This window comes from Cricetulus griseus (genome assembly GCF_003668045.3).
Source record: "Cricetulus griseus strain 17A/GY chromosome 1 unlocalized genomic scaffold, alternate assembly CriGri-PICRH-1.0 chr1_1, whole genome shotgun sequence".
Taxonomy (NCBI): Eukaryota; Metazoa; Chordata; class Mammalia; order Rodentia; family Cricetidae; genus Cricetulus; species Cricetulus griseus.
In genome coordinates this window covers 228,489,290-228,514,180 of record NW_023276807.1, presented here as the reverse complement: position 1 = coordinate 228,514,180, position 24,891 = coordinate 228,489,290, and the positions used below count along the sequence as shown (strand labels likewise).

Sequence of the window (24,891 nt, the reverse complement as noted above, 5' to 3'; positions counted from 1 at the left end):
TACTCGCTGAGCCTAGACACAAGGGGGTTGGCCTAGGCCTTATCAGAAAGGATATGACAGACTTTGAAGATCCCCTACAGAAGGCCTCACCCTCCCTGGGGAGCAGAAAGGGTATGGGATAGGTAGGGTATTAGTTGGGAGGAGGTCAGAGGAGGAGAGAAGGAAGGGAGAGTTACATGGGATTAACATGTAAAATAATCTCTCTAATTAAAATAAAAAGCTGCTTTTCTTGAGACAAATGCAGCAACAAAATGCCTGTGATCCAAAATCACTTCGACCCTAACTCCAGTCATTTTCATGGCACATCAGCTGACAATCATTTAACCATGCTTAGTTTTTGGCAAGACATCTCTACAGTGTTGCCTCAAGGAAAGTTTTGTTCCCTCTTTCTCCAGTTCTCTGCCTGAGAGGAAGTGCGTGCTTGGTCTGTCTTTCTAGTGCAACTTGTCACATCCCACACTACCCCCTGACAATCCAGTTCAAGGAGTCAGTTGATATGATCAGCTCTGTTATGAAGAGTCTGTGTTCTACCTCTCCACTGGGGTTGTGATTCATGGGAGATTTCTTTGTGAAGGATGTGTGTGCTAAGCATCTCTCTACGTGTCAGTGATGTTTCGTACATACTTCAGGCAACGAAGGAAGGGGAGACACATGATGGGAAGATGATGGAGAATGGTCTTATAATATATATAAGACCATTCTTCATATATATATATATATATATATATATATATATATATATATATATTTTTTTTTTTCTTATTGGTTGATGAATACAACTCTGATTGGCCAGGCAGGATGATAGGTCAGACTACGAAACAAGGAGGATTCTGGGAAGTATAGTTAAAGAGGAGTCATCATGTGATCCCAGGAAGTGATGTAGCTGGGCAGAAACTGCAACTAGCTAACCATAGAGGTCTGGAGGTCTGAACAGACAGGCAGGAAGTGACATAGCTGGACAGAATCGGACTATAAGCAGGGACAAACAGGAAATTGTCCTCTTCTCTGCAGAGATGTAGCAATACAAGGAGTTGCAAGTCCAGCATTCCTGGTAAGCCAAGACCACGTGGAAATACTTAGATTGATAGAAATGAGTGAATAATTAAGTCAGAGCTAGCCAATAAGAAACCATAGCCAATGGCCAACAGCCTTATAATTAATGTAACATCTGCATGTTTCTTTGGGGCAGAGAAAGGTGGCGGGACTGGTGGGACCAGAAAGCTCACAGGAAGAAGAACAGAAGAAGGGAAATGAAGAAACATGACTGTGAAGCAGAAAGACTCCCTACCAAGGACATGGAGACCTGGGTTAGGGTATTCATGGCTCCATGAGTCAGGAAATTTCAAGTCTGCTCCTCTCCTTGTGCACCTTCAGTGCCCTGTCTGAGGCTTAATTGTTGAATGAAAACCCTAGAATTGCTGATTTTTAACAGTCTGCTATCGCTTTAGATTTTTAAAACAAGTCTCAGGTCTTTCAGCAAGTATCTGGAAATGGAGAAATGTTGCTACTTAGATTAGAGAGAGAAAGACCTATACAACCAAAAGAGTAAGTTTCCAATGTTGTAATTGTAATGTTGTTACCCTGGCAGGGCAGTTCCACCCCCCCCAACACGCACCAGCCCTCCCCACTGATACACACTCAGCTTCTTGAGCATCAGAGCTGAAGCTGAGAGAAGCCTGGAAAAACAGAATTGTTGTGATGATATCACACCTTCTCCTCTCATCAGTTGGAGAGTCTCAATTTGCTCATTTTCAAAGTAACAACAAGAAGACCTCATATTTCCATAGTGCGTATTACATATCATGCTTTGTTCTAAGATCTCCAGGCCTGCATTTACTGATTCTCACAAGTATTATAATTATCTCTACTTTACATGGGAGGAAACAGGCTAATATCAATGACAAGGATTATTGTTAACATCATATAAAATAGTGTATGCAGGGCTAGAGCAGTGGCTCAGTGGGTAAAGGTGCCTTCCATTAAGCAAAACAACTTGAGTTCAACCCCCCAGGACCCACATGGTGGAATGAAGGAACTGACTTCTACAACTTGTCCTTTGATCTCTCTATATAACACTATGGCATAGGGGAAACACACCACACACAAAGCACACCACACACACATACACACTCACACACCAATTAAAATGTAGTTAAGGTTTCTAAAGTAAAAATAGTGTAAGGAAAATTCATTTTTTACTTAAAACTATATATGCAAACATTTAGAGAATACTTGAAAATATATTAACATAAGGACAAGAAGATGATTAAGTGGGTAAAAGGTGCTCCTGAAGCCATGTAAAAGTGGAAGGAGGGGCTGGAGAGATGGCTCAGAGGTTAAGAGCAATGGCTGCTCTTCCAGAGGTCCTGAGTTCAATTCCCAGCAACCACATGGTGACTCACAGCCATCTGTTATGAGATCTGGTGCCCTCTTCTGGTGTGCAGATATACATGGAAGCAGAATGTTGTATACATAATAAATAAATAAAATCTTTAAAAAAAAAAAGTGGAAGGAGAGAGCTTACCAAGCAAAGTTGCTCTCCAAAAAGCGCAAATGTGCACAGCAGTAAAAGAAAAATTAAAACAAAGTAATAAGACATGATTCAGAAACACACCTACCATCAACCTCCACAAATTCTGACACCAAATGTATGCCTGTGGAGAGCTGCGATGCGCTGCACCTTATCTGCCTTCCACCATCCCGAGGGTGAGCGCTCTCTGGAATAAACAACTCCTTATTTGGCTTGGTCTAAGATTCAAACTTGCATCAGCAAATGCGAGCCTATCCGCCTTAGCCATGTGGCGTTCTGGGGTTGGCTGGCAAGAGTGCTTTTAAGCTGTGGGCGGGCTTTCCCCGGGGTCAGAAAATTGTTCAAGGTTCCTAAGTAAACTGCTTAAGGAAGAGTCTCAGCGTTGTGTCTTCCTTGCTGGTCGAGGCGGTCGCAACAAGTGGTGGCCCGTACGGGACGTCCTCCTCTGAGGAGACTCAGAACCTTCTGCAGCCAGGGCAGTGCACTGGTAAGTCCCAGGTAAGAGGGATAAAATTAAGGTTCCATGAAGAGGGCAGAAAATCTATGGACCTCGTCTAGAGCGATGATAAGTTTTCCTTTCTCTGTAGGTAAAGAGAAAGGGGGGGGGGAAGAATCTAAGGACTGTGACTAGAGTAGTGATAAATTTTTCCTTTCGTTGTAGATACGTAAATATGGGCACGTCGATCTCGCACCCTATTTTTGTGGCCCTAAATGAGTTGCTTCGCTTGAAGGGCTTAAAACTAAAACGAAGCACCCTAGATAAGTTTTTAGAGCAGGTGGACATAATAGCACCCTGGTTTGCAAACACTGGACAGCTTACAGTCCCTTCATGGGAAAAATTGGGGAGGGACCTAGATTTTGGTTGGGAACAGGGGACACTGAAGCCGGGTGTCCGTTCTGTCTGGAGATTAGTGAGAGGCTGCCTGGAGGACAAGAGATGCAGTGAGGCACTTGAACAGGGACAGGCGGCTCTTGACTCCCTTCAGGAGGAGCGATCCGAGGAAGCTAACAGTGAGAAAATCTACCCGAGTCTTAAGGAATTGGAGGAGACAGAGTTCTCCAGTTCCGAGGGGGACACAGAGGATGAAGAGGAACTCCAAGCACTAATAGAGCAGCTAGAGAGAACCAAAGTAAAAAGGATAAAAGGGAAACGGGAGAAGCCTGAGTTCAAAAGGTCCCTCGCTCTTGAAAATGAAAGGGAAACCCCAGCCGAAACCCCGTCCACGCCGCCTCCTTACAATAAGACAGAAGGAGATGGTGGAGGCGGTGGCGAAGGAGCCTCACACTGCCCTCAGGTCTGGCGGGAAGTTCGCTCAGAGTTGCGCCTCGCTTGCCCGGTATTCTTAGACCCACAGGGGCAGAGGTATCACGAGCCTTTAGACTTTAAAATTATCAAGGCCCTAGCAGAGTCTGTGAGGACTTATGGAGTTACTGCATCCTTCACTGTGGCTCTGGTTGAGTCCCTTGCCGGGCTTTGTATGGATGTATAATGCAGGGGTTTTCCCACGCCTTTTTACCACCAATCGAAGTTTAAAAGATTATCTCAGTTTCTATTACAGAATTGGTCATCCGAGTTTGGAAGACACCACGAGAGAACTCAGGATGGCTATCGTGCATGTGAACTCCACCCGAATAGACCTATCCCTTGCGAGCGGCCTGACTTCCTGATTGAACTCCGCCATGGATCGTTTGAAAGAGTGGGCGGGCATGGGAGTGTTAGCAGGCCTCTTGCTTATGGTCTCTCTGGTCTGCCTGTGGTGTATATGCAGGATTAGGGTTACGCAAAAGTGCGATGCAGCTATGATTATTCAAGCCTTTACTGCCATAGAGGCAGGGCAGTCCCCCCAGGCCTGGTTGGCCACTATTAAGAACTAAAATGCTCTCTTAAGCAGGGTGTGAGGCTAAGCACTGCATGAGGGTTTGCTTGTATGCAGCTAGGCTACCCTCGGAAGACAAGCCCGATTGCATGAAGGTTGTACCCAAGATCCTTCCCCTGGGAAAATAGGTACAGGATGGGTTTGGGTCACCGCAGGCGTAGAGTTTGTGGGTGTCACCAATACATTATCCCATGTTTGCACACCGGGGATCGGGCTCTATCTTCACCTGCTCTGTTTTTTAATAAAGAAGGGGGAACTGTGGAGAGCTGCGATGCACTGCGCCTTAAAGATGGCGCAGGTTTCCACCTTCCACCATCCCGAGGGTGAGCGCTCTCTGGAATAAACAACTCCTTATTTGGCTTGGTCTAAGATTCAAACTTGCATCAGCAAATGTGAGCCTATCCGCCTTAGCCACGTGGTGTTCTGAGGTTGGCTGGCAAGAGTGCTTTTAAGCTGTGGGCGGGCTTTCCCCGGGGTCAGAAAATTGTTCAAGGTTCCTAAGTAAACTGCTTAAGGAAGAGTCTCAGCGTTGTGTCTTCCTTGCTGGTCGAGGCAGTCGCGACATATGCCCAATATGAATACACACACACACACACACACACACACACACACACACACACACCTAATAAATAAATAAAATAAAAATACTAACATCAAGAGAATCAAAGACCAAACACAACCTGGGAAAAGGTGTATGCTAAAGACATGTCTGATAAATGATCATTATTTAAAATACAGAATAGATTATTATTTATGCATTTTATGTATACGTATTTTGCCTGCATGTTTGCATATGTGCCATGTATGTGTAGTGCCCACTAGGGCCAGAACAGAATGCTATAACACTGGGAACAACAGTCTGCTTCTTGACATATCTTCTTTAGTGGGATGTTTCAATGATCATATCTCTCCATCATTTTATAAGTTTGGTTGTTAGCTTTTATATTGTTGAGTTTTAAGACACTGGATTTTGAACACATGGGTGAACTGTAAAGTGAACCAAATTTTCTCATCAAATGTTAAGGACTTCTTGGGGGATGTTTACAAGAGGAGCCAATTTCTCCCTCCCTCTGCATTTTTTTTCTTTTGCTGAAGAACCAAACAAGAGACACATGTATAAAAGAAGCAAGCAAGGAAAAGAGGGAGACAGAAAAGATATAGAAGGTCCCAGCCCTAGCATCCAGAAACAGAGTAAGATTCATGCTAACAGTTTGCCATAATAGGCACCAAAGAGCTTAGTGACCCCTTACAACTGAGACACACAAATGCAAAAAGGCTGTCTTGGTACAACATAGCCAGACAGAAGCCACAAAATCACTAGAGAACAGAATAGGGTAGTTGACAAGAGCAGACATGAAAATATCTTTAATACCATCTTCATCACTGGAAGACAAAGCTCAAGAATTCTTTGTGAAACCTTCTAGCTTCACATTTAGCACAGTAGATAAGCTCGTCACCCTCCTCCTTAAAGAGGTTAAGTCAAATAAAGTCACAACTTCATCTCCTATTAGCTCTGGAATGATGGCTCTGCTGCATTTCTCGCATGACTGGCTCCTTTCTCCAGCCTCAGGAACAGAGAAGTGACTTATTCCCCCAGCTATATTTAGAAGACCATGGCACAGACACATGCACATTTTTGCTCTGAATTTCCTAAATCTGCACTCGGTATGGGAGAAGAATATACTGGAACCAGGAAGAATATACAGGAACCAAGATCCTGCCCATTATAATGGTTCTTTGCCCTTACCCCATATAAAGAATCTGTGTTAAATGTCATCATCACTCTGTCTCCTCCTAGGTATATGCCCATTGTGGATGCAATCATCACTTTCCTCCCCAGGCTACAGTGAAAGGAAGCGAAGGATGCTGTATTCTATTGGGGTTGGGGTTTTATGGCTGCCTTTGACTGTCAGGCTTCCTTCATTTTTTCCTGAATAAATGAGCACACTCACACATACACACATCAAGGAAAACACACTTCAAAACAGAACAAGAGATAAAACAAATAAGAATATTACGTGAAAATGCGACAATGAAGACATAACAGCCATCTCAACAAAATGCATACACTCTCAGCATTACAGGCAATGAAATCAAGTAGAAATCACAGCCTGCCTCATTCATTCACGTCAAAGTAGAATGAATCACAGCAACAACTAGGCTATTGACTCCAACAGCAATTTAAGAAGAAATTTGAGTAAGATGGAGCTGGCATCTCTCTACACATGGAGAGTATGCACACAGAACTAGCATCCCATGGTGAGTTCTAGCTACTTCAGACAATCAACTTCCACTCTGATCTCTACAAACTGACATAGTGAAAGTGGTTTTGATTATTCTAGAGATGAATGCAGTAAATAGATGTCCAGGAAATGGGAATGAAACATGTCCTGTTAAATAGTTATAAGCAACCTCAAATAATGAGACCATTTTCTCCTTCCCAGGAGGTCTTCTGTATATGAATGGGAAGGGTTACTAAAAATGAAATTGTCCAGAGAGTAGAAATGAGAATGAAAACATAATGATAGAATATATGGGGTGCTTGTGAAGGGATGCTCTCTTGACCTGGACACATGGGGAAGGGCCTAGGCCTGGCCCAGGATGATGTGGTAGACTTTGGGGAGCCCCTTTTGAGGGCCTTACCCTGCCTGGGGAGTGGAGGGGGGGATGGCTAGGGGCAGTGGGATGTTGGGGGGAGAGGGGAGGGAGAGGGAGAAGGGATTGACATCTGAAGCAAGCTTGTTCCTAATTTGAACTTATAAAATAAAAAAAATCCAAGTAAAACAAAAAAAAGAATATATGGGGGTGAAAAGATAGAAGGAGATAAAAATGGGATTGCAGAGAACATGAAAGCTCTGGACACTTATAATCTCATTATTAAAAATAAATAAATAACAAAGAAGAGTGGAAGAAATTAAGAAGACAAGGTGAAGTTTTCAGGTAAATGAAGGATGGATAAAAAAAGGGGTGAGAAGAAAAAACAGAAGACAAAAGAAAAGGGCTTTGAAGAAAAAAAAAAAAAACCTCTCCTAAAATAGTAAACAATCCATGCAAAGGTTCCTTTCAACCCACCACTGTGCTAAAAATAAGTAAATGGCAGCTTCCCCTGAACAGAATTGCAGGAGCCAGAAAGGCAAGAAGAAAACCCAAGAGTAGTTCTCCATGTGGGGCTGAGAAAAGGCTGTCACATCAAGTCAGCCTGGGAAGTTTGGTTATCCACCAGATAGTACACCAGAGGCATAAGCAGCATCCCCCAAACAGGCTCCACTGGGCTCACACAGTCAATGAGGCTGGAGGGTAATTGTGAATACCCCCCTCCACATGCACACATATGCACAAGTACACACACACACACACACACACACACACACACACACACACACACACACACACACACACACGAACTGACAGGACAGGCAGAAGAGGATTCTAAGTAAACAGTGAAAGTAACGGAGTCTCTGAAGGAGCAGGGCAACCAGGTAGCCATCTTCCTGTGATTATGCCAATTCTCAGTCCCCATGTGGCACGTGGTAGGGTACAGTTGGCCACATCAACATGGCTGACAATAACTGATTCAAATATGGACTCTAGGATCCGTGCCCTCTTGGCATGTCTAAACCAATGTTTCCACTCAGAGATTCTGGTCCCCAAGACCCGGTCACAGAGAAGCCACCATTGCCATGGTGGAACAACTAAATACAACATGTATAAACATTGTGTGTTAAGTGTTATGTTGAAAAAAAAGAGCCAACAAACAGAAGCCTGATATATTTCACATTTAAGTCATAATCCCCTGGATCTGAAAAGTAATTTCTTAAGTCCTTTAAATTTCAAACAAAACTTAGTCACTTTGCCTTTGCCTCTCTCTCTCTCTCTCTCTCTCTCTCTCTCTCTCTCTCTCTCTCTCTCATATATATATATATATATATATATATATATATATATATATATATATATATTTGAAATTATAATATTGGCCACTCTTTATTCAGAAAAGAACTACATTTGTGTCTTGGGTTTTTATTGCTGTGAAGAGTGTGAAGAGACACCATGAGCACAGGGACTCTTATAAAGGAAAAACAAAGCCACACCTCCTCTCCTTGTGAGATTGTGGGGGTCAATGACATTAAAATTACCACACCTGATCTCACAAAGTTATCCTAGATACCTTTTCAGAGTTGGGTGACAACTGGGCTCTGATAGAAAAAAAATGACAAAAGGGTTGGATTGGCAGTGTGCCTACAGTGAGGGGCAGGCCAAAATTGTAAAGTTTTTAAATAATTTGGCTCCCAGCCACTCTTCCCTGTTTGGCAGTACAGGTAGACACAAGAACTCTATAGTTAATACTTTGCCACTGAAAATGCAGGTAAGACAGTTTTAAAACTACTGCCACATGCTTTTGTTGTTGTTTTAGTACATAGGAGAAAGTGATGCATCCAATAAGAACAGTGTCTGGGAAACTGGGTTTTATTACAATTTCCCATCAGAAAGTAAATTGAGCCTCTCTCTCTCTCTGTCTCTTTCTCTGTCTGACTCTGTCTCTGTCTCTGTCTCTGTCTCTGTCTCTCTCTCTCTCTCTCTCTCTCTCTCTCTCTCTCTGTGTGTGTGTGTGTGTGTGTGTGTGTGTGTGTGTGTGTGTACACGCACACATGTGTGGTGTACAGGATGGAACCCATGGCACTGTTTGTTCATACCTTGCAAGCACTTACCACCAAGCTGTATCACTAACTGTAAAAATGCATTTGTTCCTTCTCACACTGCAGAAAACACATTGGAATGCAAAATCATAAGGAATAGTAAGGTAAATTGTAATGTAAGCCTCAAAGTGTGATGTTCCTATTTGTTTCTAGCACTTTCCATGTCTCTTTGTGGAACATACTCTGGCCAGCTCCTAGGATGTCTGAAAAGAAAAAGGCATTAGTGTTTGAATGAGTATACACAGAGAATATGTGTATATCGAATGTAAATGGGCTATTTGTTCTTTTCCTTTGTAATTTGAATTTGGTGACCCTATAATATACTGTAAAAGATCACAATGAGAATTCTGAAATATTCACTTTTGGAGTGGGAAGTTTTGCATGGCAGCTTCTGCATATTTATTGTTTGCTTATTTTACTGTATTCAATTTTGTTTGTTTTACCCTGTACCTAAGAATCTATAAATAAGGATGTTAGATTAAAATTTCATCTGAAATATCTCAATTTCTTAGAGAGTAAGTAGAAACACACTTTAATTAAATCTTTTAAACCTCCAGGAAATGTGCAGGACTACATCTTTGCCTCATAAGTCATATTGTATGCTACTTTTACAAATATAATTTAAAATACTGATTCTGGACCCTCGGATATCAGCAAAGATCTTGAGATTTCTGGGATGTTAGACTATGACCTGCTTTTGTGTGACATGTCAGGAAGACTCAAAGAAAAAATAAATCTGACTCAAAGAACAGAGAAAGCTTTGGGAATCCATAAAGGTATTGAAAGCTTTCTGGGAAGTCCAAAGGGGGAAAAAATGGGTCTCCTAGTTGACTTTACCTATTCCAGAAATATCTGAGTCTCGATTACAGAATTACTTCATCAGATTGGCTTGTGGCAACTCTATGAGGCATTTTCTTGATTGCTAATTGATATAAGATAGCCCAGCCCACTGTGGGCAGGACCATAACTTGGCAGCTGTGTAAGAAATCCAGTTATGCAGACCAGGAAAAGTAGCAGTCTTCTTAAATGCTGTCTGCCTCTAGTCTGCTTAAATCCCTGCCTTGACTTCCTTCAATGGTGAACTGTGACCCGAATGTGTAAGCTTTTCCTCTCCAAGTCACTTTGGTCATGGTGTACACCACACCAACAGAAAGCGAAGTGTAATATAATGAGTGGTACCCAGACAGATACCTGGGAGGATGGAGCTATGTTCAGCTTTGGTTACTTCTTTTCAAGGCAAAGTAACAGTATCAAAAACTGCATAGGGAAACAATGTCAGCTCATCTATAGAAGACATCCAAATAACAGTATTTCATCAGCAACTGAAAGATTCAAGAGAATGTGCAATAAAGCAACATGAAATAATATATATGTATATATTATATATATATACTGTATATTTATATGTTATATATAGATATGCATATTTATATTTTACACATAAATATACATATTTATATTTTATATATAAATATATAAAATTCTGAAAGTGTCGCTCAAGACTGCTATATATAACAAAGCTATCTTTAAAGTCGATAGAAAAATAAGAACATTTGAAAACACGCACTAACAAAGGCAGCTTATCACAAGCAAGACATAAAAGGTACTTAAAGAAATACTATAAAGAAAGAATAAAATATAAATCATGTGAGCATATACCTGAGAGAAAACAGATGAGCAGAGGAGTGCTATGAAGTAATGTATACATCTAACACACTAAATCAGCAAAATCCTAATGTTAAAAGATGAGGAAAAAGCTAACAAAGGCTACATGAACGAACCAGTAAAGCCACTACCTGCAGTACAGAATTAAACACCATTCACACATAGTCACCTTAATGTAAATGGCCTCAATTCACCAATAAGAGACACAATTGGGCTGACTAGATTAGAAAAATTAGACCTGACTATGTTTTCTATAAGAAAAATTTCCTCCCTAGAAATGATACTCAACTCACAGACAGAGATGCAATGACTAGAAGCCTATCTATCATGCAGATGGAAGCCAAAAACAAGCTGTGCAACTGTTCTCATACCCAGTAAAGTATACAGAAAACAAAAGTTATTCAGAGGTGATAATATAGACCACTACATACTAATGAATGGAACCATCATAAAGAAGATATGACAACTGTAAACATATGTGCACTATATATGGACCTTCAGACTTCATAAATCAAAAGGCTTGATGGTTCAGACAAGCACTGATACAATAACAGAGATTTCCATACCACATTCCCATGCCTAGATAGGTGATCCAATGTGGAAATCAGAAGAGAAACTTCAGATTTAAACCACACCACGGATCAAATAGACTTCATGGACAATGATAGACTATTTCACCCCCACAGGAACACAATACGCATTCTCCTTAGCATCCTTCTCCAAAATGGTCCACATTCCAGACCACAGAGCGAGTTTTAACAAGACAAAATAACTTATTTCTCTTACCAAGTGATAGTACAACAGAACTATAAATTCAATAGCAAAAAGAAAAGTTCCAGAAACTATGCACAAACATGTAAAGTGAGCAATTCACTCTTTAATGACCCGTGGGATCACTCAAAGAAATCATAGGATATCTTAAAAATTCCTAGAGTCAAATGAAAATGAATGCACATATCACCAGAAGTCTGAGGCATAACTGAGGCAGCTCTGAGAGGAAGATCTGTAACCAGGATAGGCTCATTAACAAAAGTAAAAAGTAGCATAGTTTTGGCTCAACAAGCAAAAAACAAGCAGAAGCCAGACTGCAAAGTAGCACACAGCAAGAAACGACAAAGATCAGGCAGAAGTCAGTGGAATGGAACTAAAATACTAACACATGGAACAACAGGTTAGTCTTCAAAAACACATGGCAGGATTAGCAAACCCTCAGCCAAAGTAATGAAAACTCTCAGCCAACGTAACCAAAGTCCTTCGCCAATCTAACCAAAACCCCTGGCCAATTTAACCGAAAAGAGTGAAGACCAAATTAACAAAATTAGAAATGAGAAATGACAACAGATTCCAATAAAATTCAGACAATCATTAGAGAATAATTTCAAAGTTTATATTCTCAAAGGCTGAAAAATCTAGATGAAATAGTAAGTCCTTTGATACATATGACCCAGCAAAATTGAATAAAATGTGCTATAAAAATCTGAAACTACCCAGAAGCACCGAAGAGACTACAACAGTAGTAGAGTGTCTCAACAACAGCAGCAACAACAACAAATCAAACAGCAAAGCAAAAAAGCAAACAAACAAAAACCTGGACTAAAGGAATCATTGCAAATTCTAGCAAACTTTTCCACGATAGCTCATATCAGTGACCCTCAAACCATTCGATTACAAAGTGAAAATATTCTTCTTGCACTCTGATAACTTCTGCTGGACAAAAGAGCTTACAAAGTATAATGCTACCATTAAAAGACATATTGCCACGGATTACATATAAAAGCCGTCATGTGCTAACACAGAATACAAAACATGTTGGGGGTCTTTTCTTTTTACACATTTTGGGGGGCCAGAAAATGAGTTATCTGGAAAAGGGCTAATATGCAAACTTGTTCTATTAAAATATTTTAGTCTGTTTTTATTAAACTTTTATTCAAATATATTTTAAGTATTGATTAAATACTATGAAGTTTGTACAGTTATTCTTATAATTTCATTAGCATTCTGTAACTTCAGCTAATGATTCCTTTTGTTGTTCTTTGTCATTTCACATGCCCAATATATGCCTAACTGTCACCAAGTGAGATCTAATTCTTTCAAGATAATGTTCTTCTTAAATGCTTATGCTCTTAGCTGTCTTTTTTTTTTTTCATGTTGGGCTTCCTTAAACTGTATATTTTGTATTCAAGCAGATGTTCAGGAAATAAATATTCATATCAAGTTTATGTCACTTGTATTTTCATGCATTACAGATTGTTTCAGAAGAGCCTACAGACTGCGTTTTCTGATTTTAAAATGTATCCAGAATATTTAAATTGCAGTAAACATCTAATAAACACATGCATAAAGACACACAGTCATTTTCACAACCTCTGCCCTGTCAATCACTGGCAGGCAAATATAACATGATGTGTTCTGGAAGTGTCCCAATGTGCAATGCATGTGAATGTGTTGTAACGATGTACCAAGACTAGATGTTCCAGGATGTCAGCTACCATCAATGCAGTTTTTTTTTTTTTTTTACATACTCTCCTGTGTCCCATCAGAACAAATGTATATGTCGTTTTCCTCTTAGCAAGTTATTCCTCTATTAGGAGTATGTAATTTAAAATGTAAATTAATGACACAATGACTTGATATTCTATGCTGTAAGTATATTAATTTATGATATTAAAACAACATATGCCTAAGGATCTATCACTTCTGTTGGCTGAAATGTAATATTCTCTCTACCGGTATCATATCCTTTATAATCCTAACTAGAGACTTTGATACCAGCAATCCAGAGTACTTCCTAACTAGTGTCTCCTTCAATCTTCTCTCATTATGGCCACAGGACACATAACAAAGTTGAGGATGAAGGAAGGGCTAATGGCTGAAGTATTGAAGACGCCCCCTTAGCCATGTGGCATGCTTGCTCCAAACATAAACCAAAACTTTAGAAGCCACCAAAGCTCGGTCCTGGCTTGGGTCCTTCCAACTCATGGTATGTTTCTAAGCATTGTCCATGAGGACATGTGTCAGCCCCCTGTTACTGTAAGAAAACAGGTGAGCCCATCAAAAGGGAACAATGTCGACTTGGGGTTTTGGGTCCACAGTCACTGAGATTTCAGCTTGGGGCCTGAGGCAGCCTTGGTTCATCATGGCTGAATGCATGGCAGAGGACGCTTGTTAAACTCAAAGTGGCTGGGTAACAAACACAGGATACTGAGGGGTCAGAGCCTGCATATCCCTATCAGGGGCATACCTCCAGTGAACCAACTGTTTTCCACCAGGCCCCACCTATTAAAGATGGGGTGGGTAGGACTTGGGCCTTTAAAACACAGGCGTCTTGGAGACAATAGGACCAAACTGCACTGTATTCTTTACACACTGTCAAAATGTCAACTCCAGTCTAAAGTTTTCATAGCAGGTATAGGAAATGCATTTATATACCTCTGTTAATTTATAGGTACACATACCCTTAAAACATGTGGTTTTCATTTCTTTATGTGTTTTCCCTCCTCAGGGATCCTATGAAATAGGTCAAGTATTTTTCTTTCTTCATTATAACAACAATACTTTCCATATGATCAACTCAAAATATATGCTTTAAATTGAATTTGTATAGGAAGACTAACACATTTTTAAATGTTATGTATTTAAGGATGCAATGAAATTAATAAAAAGAGTTTATAAAACCAGCTTTATAGCATGTATCTCCTGGATGCCTCCATACTCAAAGTGTGGTCCCCATGCAGCATCACTGCTTGCCACTGAGGAGCTTGTTAGAAACACATGCTCTCAAACCATACACCAGGTTTGCTGAATCAAATACACACTTTTTTACCAATCCCCAACTGGTACACATTCATGCTGGAGTAACAGAGACTACAGCATATGCTTGTAACTCCAGTTACTTACTTGGGCTACACATTTCCCAGCACAAGGACTAAGACCATTGCACTGCCTAAGATGATCCTTATTCTGCTATGTGAAAAGAGGCAAAACCATCATTAGTGCCACTCCCTATGAGATTATAGGGGGCAATTGTATTCAAACTACCACATTAGGTGAAGGTAGAAAACAAGTCTTTGCCAGGAGCATTTACCAATTAGACTACAAATATTCTACTTCACCAAGAAGACAATAAAAGACTACATATTTTGAGAAAATAGTCCTTTACTGTTATTATTATCTTATTAGTTCAAATTAGAAACAAGCTGAGATACCATCTTACTCCTATGAGAATGGTTAAAATCAGTAAATCCAATGACAATCTATGCTGGAGAGGATGTGGAGAAAGAGGAACACTCCTCCATTGCTGGTGGGAGTGCAAACTTGTACAGCCACTTTGGAAATCAGTATGGCAGTTTCTCAGGAAAATAGGAATCAGTCTACCTCAAGATCCAGCAATCCCTCTCTTGGGCATATAGGCAAATAATGCACATCCATACAACAAGGACATATGTTCAACCATGTTCATAGAAAAATTGTTTGTAATAGCCAGAACCTGGAAGCAACCTAGATGCCCCTCAACTGAAGAATGGACAGAGAAAATGCTGTACATTTACACAATGGAGTACTACTCAGAGGAAAAAAGCAATGGAATCTTGAAATTCACAGGCAAATGGATGGAACTAGAAGAAACCATCCTGAGTGAGGTAAAAGATAAACATGGTTTGTACTCACTCATATATGGTTTTTAGACATAGAGCAAAGGATTACTTGTCTACAATCCACACTACCAGAGGAGCTAGGAAACAAGGAGGATTTCCTTCCTTCTCTTCCCCAAGAGAAGATTGCATAGTACCTCAAAGAAAGGGAGGGGGACAAGAACCCCTGAACAAAGTGGAATCATGGAGCATGGGTGGAAAGGAAGGAGGTGGGAAAGAAAAAAGGGTCTTGGGGAGGAGAACAAGAGGCCTGAGAGAGGGGAAGAATAGAGGAGGGCAAGAAAGGAGATGCCTTGATAGAGGGAGACAATATGGAGAGAGGTCTGGCACAGGGGAAATGTTAGGGGATCCATAGGGATGACCCAACTAAGAATCTAAGCAGTGGTGGAGAAAATGCCATTGATGCCCTTCCCCTATAATGAGATTGGTGTCTACCTTGGTTATCATTCCTAGAGACTTCATCCAGTTCAAAGCAGAAACATGCATCCACAGCTAAGCACTGAACCATACCCCCAGAATCCAATTGTGGAGAGGGAGGAGGGATGAGCAAAGAAGCCAAGACTTTTCTGTAGAAACCTGAAGCAACAGTTGACCCGACCTAGTGAGAGCATGGAGACCCTAGTCATAAAGCTGTGGAAACAGCATTGGACCAAACCAAGCCCTCTGAATGTGGGTGCCAGCTAGGAGGCCAAGACAGTCTATTGGACCTCTACCAGTTGGAGCCAGTCTTTGAACCTAGAGCACAAATGGACTTTGGGAGCCCATTCCCTATGGAGGGATACTATTGCAGCCCAGATACAGCAAGGAGGGCCCATGTCCTCCCCCAAATGATATGACAGACTTTGAAGGTTCCTGGTGGAGGGCCTCATTATCTCTGGGGAGGAATTTGGGGATGGGTTGGGGGGAGGTTGGTGGGGAACATGGGAGGATGGGAGGGTGAGGGAATGGGGGGATGGATATGTAAATATGAGTGGTAATTAAAGAATTTAAATAAGAAAAAAAGAAGTAAAAAAGAAAAATGAAACAAGCTTGTTCACATGTCAATCCTTTCTCCCTCCCCCTTCCCCCATCCCCCATCAGCCCCCCACCGCTCCCCAGGGAGCATAAGGCCCTCCTTGGGAGTTCCTCAAAGTCTGCCACACAATAACAAAATCAAGAAAAGAAATTGCAGAGGTTAAGATAATGAGAACATTGTGTTGCTATGGTACCACACTGCTTTAGGTACCACACTTGCTATGGTACCACACTGCTTTAGGAAAATTATTAACTCTCATATAACAACAGACACTGAAGAAATCCAGAGAATCATCAGGTCATACTTTGAAAACCTGTACTCCACAAAATTGGAAAATCTAAAGGAAATGGACAATTTTCTGGATAGATATCACTTACCAAAATTAAATCAAGAACAGATAAGCAAGTTAAATAGACCTAAAACCCCAAATGAAATAGAAGCAGTCATCAAATCCTACCAACCAAAAAAAAAGCCCAAGGCCAAATGGCTTCACTGAGAATTCTACCAGAAATTCAAAGGAAAGCTAATACCAGTACTCCTCAAATTGTTCCATACAATACCAGCAGAAGGGACATTGCCAAGCTCTTTTTATGAGGCTACCCTACCAATTACCTTGTGTGGTACACAAGCCACACAAAGACACAACGAAAAAGAGAATTGCAGACCAATATCCCCCATGAACATTGACGCAAAAATATTCAACAAAATACTGGCGAATCGAATTCAAAAACACATCAGAGAAACCATCCACCATGATCAAGTTGGTTTTTATCACAGGAATGCAGGGATGGTTCAACATACAGAAATCCATCAATGTAATCCACGTAATAAACAAACTGAAAAAGAAAAACCACATGATCATCTCACTAGATGCTGAAAAAGCTTTTGACAAAATCCAACATCCCTTCATGACAAAGGACTTGGAGAAATCACAAATAACAGAAACATACCTAAACATGATAAAAGCAATATACAGCAAACCAACAGCCAACATCAAACTAAATGGAGAGAAACTCAAGGTGATTCCTCTAAAATCAGGAACAAGACAAGGCTGTCTGCTCTCTCCATATCTCTTCAATATTGTCCTTGAAGTGCTGGCTAGAGCAATAAGACAACAAAAGGAGATCAAGGGAATATAAACCGGAAAGGAAGAAGTCAAACTCTCACTATTTGCAGATGATACGATAGTTTACATAAGTGACCCAAAAAACTCTACAAAGGAACTACTACAGCTGATAAACACCTTCAGCAAAGTGGCAGGAAACAAGATTAACTGAAAAAAATCAGTAGCCCTACAATATACAGAAGATAAATGCACTGAGAAAGAAATCAGAGAAACATCACCCTTCACAATAGCAACTAACAACATAAAATATCTTGGGGTAACACTAACCAAAAATGAGAAAGACCTGCATAGTAAGAACTTAGAGTCTTTAAAGAAAGAAATTAAAGAAGATACCAGGAAATGGAAAGATCTCTCATTCTCTTGGATAGGTAGAATCAACATAGTAAAAAACGGCAATCTTGCCAAAAGCAATCTACAGATTCAATCCAATTCCCATTAAAATCCCAACACAATTCTTCACAGACCTTGAAAGGATAGTACTCAACTTCATATGGAAAAACAAAAAACCCAGGATAGCCAAACAACCCTGTACAATAAAACTTCTGGTGGCATCACCATCCCTGACTTCAAGCTCTATTATACAGCCATAGTCCTGAAAAAATCTTGGTATTGGCACAAAAATAGACAGGTTGACCAATGGAATCTATTGGAAACCCTGATATTAACTCACACACCTATGAACACCTGATATTTGACAAAGAAGCTAAATTTATACAATGGGAAAAAAAGAAAGCATCTTCAACAAATGGTGCTGGCATAATTGGATTTGGACATGTGGAAGATTGCAGATTGATCCATATCTATCTCCATGCACTAAACTTAAGTCCAAATGGATCAAAGACCTAAACATAAATTCAGCCAAACTGACTTCCTAGAAGAGAAGGTAGGTGGCACCCTTGAACAAATTGGTACAAGAAACCACTTTCTGAACAAAACACCAGTAGCACAAACATTGAGATGACAATTAATAAATGGGACCTCCTGAAACTGAGAAGCTTCTGTAAAGCAAAGGACACAGTCAGCAAGACAAAATGCCAGCACACAGAATGGGAAAAGATATTCACCAACCCCACATCTGACAGAGGGCTGATCACCAAAATATACAATGAACTCAAGAAGCTAGCCACCAAAACACCAAACAATGAAGTTAAAAGATGGAGTGCCCAACTAAATAGAGAATTCTCAACAACAGACTCCAAAATGGCTGAAAGAAACTCGGGAAAGTGCTCAACATCCTTAGCCATCAGGGAAATGCAGCTCAAAACAATTCTGAGATGCTATCTTACTCCTGCCAGAATGGCTAAAATCAATAACACCAATGATAATCTATGCTGGAGAGGATGTGGAGAGGATGTGCTGGTGGGAGTGCAAACTTGTACAGCCACTTTGGAAAGCAGTATTGCAGTTTCTCAGGAAAATGGGAGTCAGTCTACCTCAAGATCCAGCAATCCCTCTCTTGGGCATTTACCCAAAGAATGCACACTCATACAATAAGGACATATGTTCAACTATGATCATAGTAACATTATTTGTAATAGCCAGAACCTGGAACCAACATAGATGCCCCTCAATTGAAGAATGGATAGAAAAATTGTGGTATATGTACACAATGGAGTACTACTCAGAGGAAAAATGCAATGGAATCTTGAAATTCACAGGCAAATGGATGGAACTAGAAGAAACTATCCTGAGTGAGGGAACCCAATCACAAAAAGATAAACATGGTATGTACTCACTCATTTTTGATTGATTTTTAGACATAGAGCAAAGGATCAGTAGCCTACAATCCACATTGCCAGAGGAGCTAGGAAACAAGGAGGACCCCAAGAGAAGATTGCACAGTCCCTCAAAGAAGGGGAGGGAGACAAGAACGCCTGACCAAATTGGAGCCCAGGGGCAGGGAGAGGAAAGAGAGTCTTCATTCAGTTGTTGTTCAAAGCAGAAACAGACACCTACAGCTAAGCACTGAACCATACTCCTGGAATCCAATCATGGAGAGTGAGGAGGGATGAGCAAAGGAGCCAAGACGGGTCTGGAGAGACCTGTATAAACAGTGGAACTGATCTACTGATAGAATGGAGACCCTAGTCATAAAGCTGGGAAACAGCATTGGACCAAACCAACCCCTCTGAATGTGGGTGCCAGCTAGGAGCCCAAGACAGTCTATGGGTCCTCTAACAGTGGAGCTACTCTTTTTCCATAGAGCACAAATGGACATCGGGAGACAACTCCCTGTGGAGGGATACTATTACAGCCCAGACACTGCAAGGAGGGCCCAGGCCCTCCCTCAAACGATATGACAGACTTTGAAGGTCCTTGGTGGAGGGCCTCACTATTTCTTGGGAGGAGTCGTAGGGTGGGGAACTTGAGAGGATGGGAGGGTGAGGGAATGTGGGGGAATGGATATGTAAATATGAGTAATTAAAACAAAATAAAATAATTATGAAATGGCCACTCTCTATACTGCTCTGTGGTAAAATTACTATTACATTTTCCTATAGAAAATATCCATATGAATCCTGTAAAAGCTATCCACATCTACTTCCTGTCATAGAAATGTTTCAGAGAAAAACACCATGAGATACTAACAATGCGTGCATAAGGAAGATGAGCTATTCATTTACATTTTTCTTATTCATCTCTGTATTTTCTGATTTTCTGCAAAGATCATGCATTGAACATTTTAAACAATAAATCCTAATTTTCCTTATCCCCATTCCAAATAAAAAGTAATTTTGGGGGTTAATTTAAAAGAAGCAAGATAGCATTTTCAAAGAGAAACTGAACTGATAAAAAGGAACACTAAAGAAAGTAATTACAAAACAAAATGAAAATGAGAAAAAAATTTCTATGCAACTCCACTGAATCTGGTACTCAAGGCTATTTCAACCTCCTGGGTAAGTCAACAGGGTGTCCCCAGGTGGTGGGGAGCCCCTTGGGACACATGTTTGTCAAGGCTCTGAGGCTGGTACTTCTTGTGCCAAGGTCCAAGGCTTTTACTGACTGTCCTTAGGAATGCCCTTCACCAGCTGGCACACTTGATAGGCTATAAAATACTTTAATTCTGACTTTTTAGTAAATGGCTTTATAGTGACTAATTGTGTGCCAAAGTCAGATTTTGTGTTATCTCTGTAGCAGGAAATCTGAAATAAATTGATTTATACTCTGGAAAAAGTGTAGAATGTTCAGTTTTATCACGAGGAGACAGAAATTTGCCAAAGTAAAAAGTGCTAAAATACTGCGGAATTAAATTTTTAAGCCTTTGCTCAACAGTTTGATGCTTATATTTTCTTGCCAGAAACTGATGCCCTGGCTCGCCGCACGCTACTTAGAATGTCAGCAATTGGTCTTGCCCTTCTTCAGAGATTTTGTACCTGACACTCCCTCTGATACTCAGACATTAAAGATGGGAGAGACTTAGCAAGCCATCAAAAGAAGTATAAAGGACATCCTATTCTCCACCACTCAGAAGCCCTAAGGACATGCATACTCAGCCAATAAGCTACTCAGGGACTGTCACTGTGTGGGGGATGGTGTAAGAAATGTTTTTAATCCCCACAGTAATTCTGTTATGGGATGAACTTTTTTATTTACTAATAAAATTCTGACAAGTCATGATCTTAGTATTACCCAATTAACAGGTGCAGCATGAGACAACCTGTATACATCATAAATGGGAGACACCAATACTTCTGGTTTCCCCATAACACTTGTATCTGTAGATATAAGTAGTTCATAAACTCACAGAAACACATGCACACACGCATGCATGCATGGACGTATACACACACACACACACACACACACACACACATACACACACATACAGAGAGAGAGAGTAGATTGCTGATTCAACACCCAGTTATACTTAATAAATGTTCAATTAACTTAGTGAGTCTCAACCTGTTCTCCTCTTCTCCATTTCCTTAAAGTAAATCCTATTTTAATTCTGCTCTTAGCCATACAGTACTGTGGCTGTCCTGCACTAGAGTAAGCACACATGCTGAATCACTGTACACACAGGATGAGTCTTTTCTCTCTAGTTCACCCTGGGATCATCAAATGTGTTTCTAATATTTACAAACATCCTTGGTTGGGATTTATTTGATCTTATGTAATTACTTCATTACATTATAGCAAGCTTGACTGGCTGAGACTCACAGGAAACATCACCTGTACCATGGAAGGGAACACCGTGCAGCAAATGTTGCAATTTTAAATGTCCTAGTTAAAATAAAAGCACAAGAAGAATTGGACCGAAGCATTTTTAAACTGCTTTTTTAGGTGAGTCGCACATAGTCCAGGCTAGCCTTGTGCTTGTTATGTAGCCAAGGCTGGCCCTGAATTCTTGATTGTCCACCTCCACCTCTTGAGTGTTGATATTGCATGTTCCTCCTGCCATGTCATACTGGCAAAAAGCAATTTTAATAGTGGTAGAATATCATTTAAGCAATCACTACTATTAAAAATATTAATGAATTATTTAAATTTTACCATACTAAATCCTTAAAATCTAGCATGTATTTTATACTCAGAGCACATCTCAGTTCCTATGATCTGCATTTCATGTTCTAAAACACACCTTCATTTTGCCTTCTGTTCTTTTCACTCAGTTTCAGTGGGAATGGGTAAATGGTAGTTTCCATGATGGATTCATACCTCAGTCCAGCACTTCTGCTCTGAATTCTGCTAGACAATGCTCCTTTTCAGCATTACGCATCACAAATGGTAATATCTCCCAGAATAACCCTGGGTCTTTGGCACTTCTGACTCTTAGGGCCTTGAGGTAGACTTAGAAAGAAAATTAAAACCCATAGCCTAAAAAGAAATAACAATATGTTTAATAAGTTACAATGGTTTCTCAAAAGTGCTATGACTTCAACCATGCATGATTTAGCCTGCATTTGGTCATACATGGAGCAGGAACATTGAGCCCTGTCCAGGGGAGCAATTGAAAGCTGCTTAGGGAGAGGAGGTCATTATCGTCGGTTACATGGCCACTTTTGAGTTATTCATGTTCCAGTGGATAGTGTAACACTCATGCCTCTGTGAATGGCCCTAGTTAAACCTAGTGTGTCACAAAGCAAAACAAACAAAAAAAGACATGAAGTAGGACATTTCTCAAAAGGTATACTTTGACACACTTTAAAGAATGGAATACATACACACATACATACATATATACATACATACATACATACATACATACATATACACATGCATATATATCATATGCATACATACACATACATATACATTTTGGTCTTTTTGAGATAGTGTATTACTACTGTTATGCCAAGTTCATGAGACCCCCCCAAAAAGACCACCAAGGAGCCAACTCACTGATGAAAATGCATAAGGTTTAATGTTAAGTTACAAGCCTCAGCAGAGACCCTGTCTAGCAAACTGGCACAGCAGTTGTAGGGAAAGAGTGCCTAGCCTCGATTGCAAGGGGTTTTTAAAGGAAAAAACCATAAGCAGGGTGGTACGTGCATTGACTCTTCAGGATTGGATAAGAGTATGTGACCTTTGGATTCATTGATGTGGGGCCTAGGGGAATTCATAGTTTTGGCAGTACAACCTGTTATCTTACACATTTTTATTGGTTGCCATGGGAAGGGTTCATTCTATGGTTTGGGGGTTGCACCATGACCTTTTCACTTTTCCCTGAAAGTGGTCTGTTTGTTTGTTTGTGTTTGCTTTTGTTTTAATTCCTTGAAACAGGCTGGAACTGGGTAACTCGAAGGTCAAGGTAGAGTTACTCTACTCTGAAAAAGTTGCTGAGGTTTGATTTTTAATCCTTCCAATTACTTTGTAGCTTGGGCTGTCCTGGAACTTACTATGTAGACTATGCCAAATTTGGACTTAGTGAGATCTACCTTTTTCTGCCTCCTGAGTAGTGAGATTAAGAGTGTGTGCTAACACACACACACACACACACACACACACACTTTTAATGATGTAATGACACTGTGGTGATAATTACCCCCCCACACACAAGGGCCACAGATTATTCAAGGAAACCCTAGTGCCAGACAAGAAACTTCTTTCAAGCTGTTAGTCAGTAAACTCCAAGTGACTCACAAATCATTACACTGTTACTGTTGTCCTAGGGTGCCTCACAGAAATTGGAGGTTAAGTCATTACTCCTGATGATACCATGCACTTCAGACACAAGACTCAAAGGAACCAAGCCATTTCTCACCCGAAAGCCACCTTCCTATGGTCTGGCTTTCAAAATATCTTAAGATGCTTGTAAACTGCCAAGGGAGGAAACCAGTTAATAGTTTTACCTGATGGTGAAACCTATGAACCACAACCATCACCAGCATAGCACAAGATCCCTTAAGGTGCCATAATGGCACTTATGTCTTGGTGGTAACTATCTATCTAATTGGATTTAAGGCTGACACAACAGGAGGGAAAATGGTACTGGTATCATAAACTTGGGGCTAGAGTGGTCATGGAGCTTAGAAAAGAATCTACTTCAGTCACTTTCCTCAACTAGTATAATTCCTAACTGTATTCCACTTATCCTTATACCCACTGTAAAGTATAGCTGCCATCTTTCATCAAGGAAGTTTCTCTTTGCAACAGACAGAAACCATTAAAGAAAGCCACAGCTGGTCAAAATGCAGAGAACAACTGACCCTGGGGTGATGTCTTGGTTTGGGTTTCTATTGCTGTGAGGAGACACCATGACACAACAACTCTTAGAAAGAAAATATTGAATTGAGGGTGGCTTGCTTACAGTTTCAGAGGTCCAGCCCATTATGATCGTGGAGGGAAGCATGGTGGCATGCAGGCTGATATGGTGCTGTTGCTGAGAGTCCTACATCTTGACTCGGAGGCAACAGGAAGTCAACTGACTGTCACACTGAGGGAAGCTTGAGAAAAAGACCTCAGAGCCTGCCCCCACAGTGGCACACTTCCAACAGAAGGTGTGGCCCAGATTAAAGGTGCGCCCTCCAGTCTCAAGGTCTTGATTAAAGGCATGTATCATCTAGCCTCTTCCAACAAGACTACACTTCCTCCACCAAAGCCATATCTCCTAATAGTGCCATTCCCTATGGGCTTATGGGGGCAAATACATTCAAAGTATCTCAGGTGTCCAGGCCCAACTGATATATCTACAACACAACCCATATACCTAAGGCTCAGGGAACATTGTTGAAGAAAGTTAAGAAAGATTTGAAGAGTCAGAGGACCAGTCAGTTAGCTGCAAGATTTTATCTTCTAGATGTGGCAGCTAAGCTACACCCATCAAATCTCAACATTACTGCCTAGAAAAGACCTGAACAATGACAACACCAACTGACAAGCCAATGTGGA

General features: G+C 40.6%; 1 pseudogene; it reads right to left on the bottom strand.

Annotated features, from left to right (window-relative positions):
- Positions 1 to 4,095: 4,095 nt before the first annotated feature.
- The window catches only part of LOC100761872, a 99,393-nt pseudogene continuing 78,597 nt past the window's right edge, over positions 4,096 to 24,891 (bottom strand).